Genomic DNA, 1,838 nt, shown 5'->3' with positions numbered 1-1,838 from the left:
TTCACTTTTTTCAAGTTCTTCTTATTTGAGTCTATAGGAGAAGAAGCCACACCCTAAACATGCCTGAAGATGTTCTGCTTCCACATTAGCCACAGGAACCATCTGCCTGACCACTTCTTTGTCTGGAGACCCATCTGCCTGACCACTTCTCTGTCTGGAGACCCATCTGCCTGACCACTTTTCATGGGATGCCACAACTCCCATGGACACTTACGTTTTTCCTCTCCAAGTTCATTCTTTATTCAGAAGTGAGTTTTATCTTGAGTTTCCTCTTTTACTTGGAGGAACTGGCAAATATGCAGGGTTCTTCAAGGATTAATCTGCATTCTCTAGTAAGACTCACTTGAATTCTATTTGAAAGAGATTCTTTATTCCATCATCCCTCCCTATCCTCACTGTCCCAACATATTCTCTTTTATTCAGGGGAGAGAAATTCTTTGCATGTTGTATTGACCCTGGGCTTCTTTGCCTTCAGGTCCATTTTCTACCTTCCCTTTGCACTGCTCTTTGTCATAGGGGATAATAATGGAGTGCTTCTGTGCATGCCAACAGTTTGGTTTACTAAGTCAGATAATACCACTTCATTTAGAATGAATTTAGAATTTAGACAGCTAAGGTCACATGCGACTTTGTGGCCCATGGCCAAGGGTTCAGTCTCTATTAGGACTTAGTAGCAAGTCAGAAGCTAGTTTTCAAAAGGAGACCAGTTATCTACAAAGGTGGACATGGCTGTGCTACAAAACATGTCCTTCACTCTGGGAAATATGTTTTGATATGTCTAAGAACACTGGACAACCAGAAATTTCACCAAAATTGGATTTATTTACCACTCCCTGGCGTGTATATGTCCTACCAAGATGTCTAGAGTTGCTGCTTTGTGCTCAGTTGGTCTAATCTGTATGATGCCATTGATATAGTGGATGAGTGTGCAATGTCCTATGAAGAGGAGAAACTCATCAAGGTCTTTGTGATTCTATGACAGAGGGCTGAAAAGCTGATATAGCTCAAAGTTAGGACAATAAAGTGTATTGTAAATGCTTCTGGTGGTCTCAATTAACAGGAATTGAGGTTAAAAAAAAAGGCATTTTCCAGGTCAAAAGCCGCATGGTGAGTGCTAGTGGCAAGACGATTTGCTCTGTCAAACAAAAGCACATCTGGAGCAGCCACCACAATTGTTGTTCTTCAAAATATACCTGTCATTTGCACAAACCAAATAAGTGAGTTGAATGGAGGATGTGATAGGAATCAATCCCTGTGTATCTTTCAAATTAATCTATAAATGTAATAAAATCACAATAAAAAGTTCACCTGGATCTTTTTTAGCCATTTAATATACTTACCCTAAAATTTTACAGAATAGTACAAGTCTATGAAAGGCCAGGTTAACTTTGATAAAAAAGAACAAAGAGTGGTTTTATATTATCAGATACTAAGGTAGATCAGAAGTCCAGGGCAATTAAATCAGTACAATGTATGTGTAAGATCAAATAAATAAATCAATGGAACAGTGTAATCATAAATAGACCTTGGGTGCTCACACACACACATACACATAAACTTAAGGCTGACATCACAAAATAATGCGGAGTGCATGGCCTATTTAGTACATGGTGCTAGATTACTCTAAGGAGAAAACAATTTGGACTTACACCTAATATCAAATGTAAAGTTGGACTCCAAAAGATCCAAAGCATAAAAAGTAAAACTATAAAATTAAGAGAAGAAAATTGAAGATATCATTGCGATTTTGGAGTCAAGGACTAAACAAAACTCTAAAAATAAATGTTAAAAGCAAAAATTGGACGAGTTTTATAGCATATATATATATATATATATAT

At 37.3% G+C, this 1,838-nt stretch overlaps 1 pseudogene; it reads right to left on the bottom strand.

Annotated features, from left to right (window-relative positions):
- The window catches only part of LOC105531433, a 52,855-nt pseudogene that overhangs the window by 49,618 nt on the left and 1,399 nt on the right, over positions 1-1,838 (bottom strand).

The sequence above is a fragment of the Mandrillus leucophaeus genome, unplaced genomic scaffold (genome assembly GCF_000951045.1).
Source record: "Mandrillus leucophaeus isolate KB7577 unplaced genomic scaffold, Mleu.le_1.0 Scaffold885, whole genome shotgun sequence".
NCBI classification, from domain to species: Eukaryota; Metazoa; Chordata; class Mammalia; order Primates; family Cercopithecidae; genus Mandrillus; species Mandrillus leucophaeus.
This window is presented reverse-complemented; position numbering and strand designations above follow the sequence as displayed.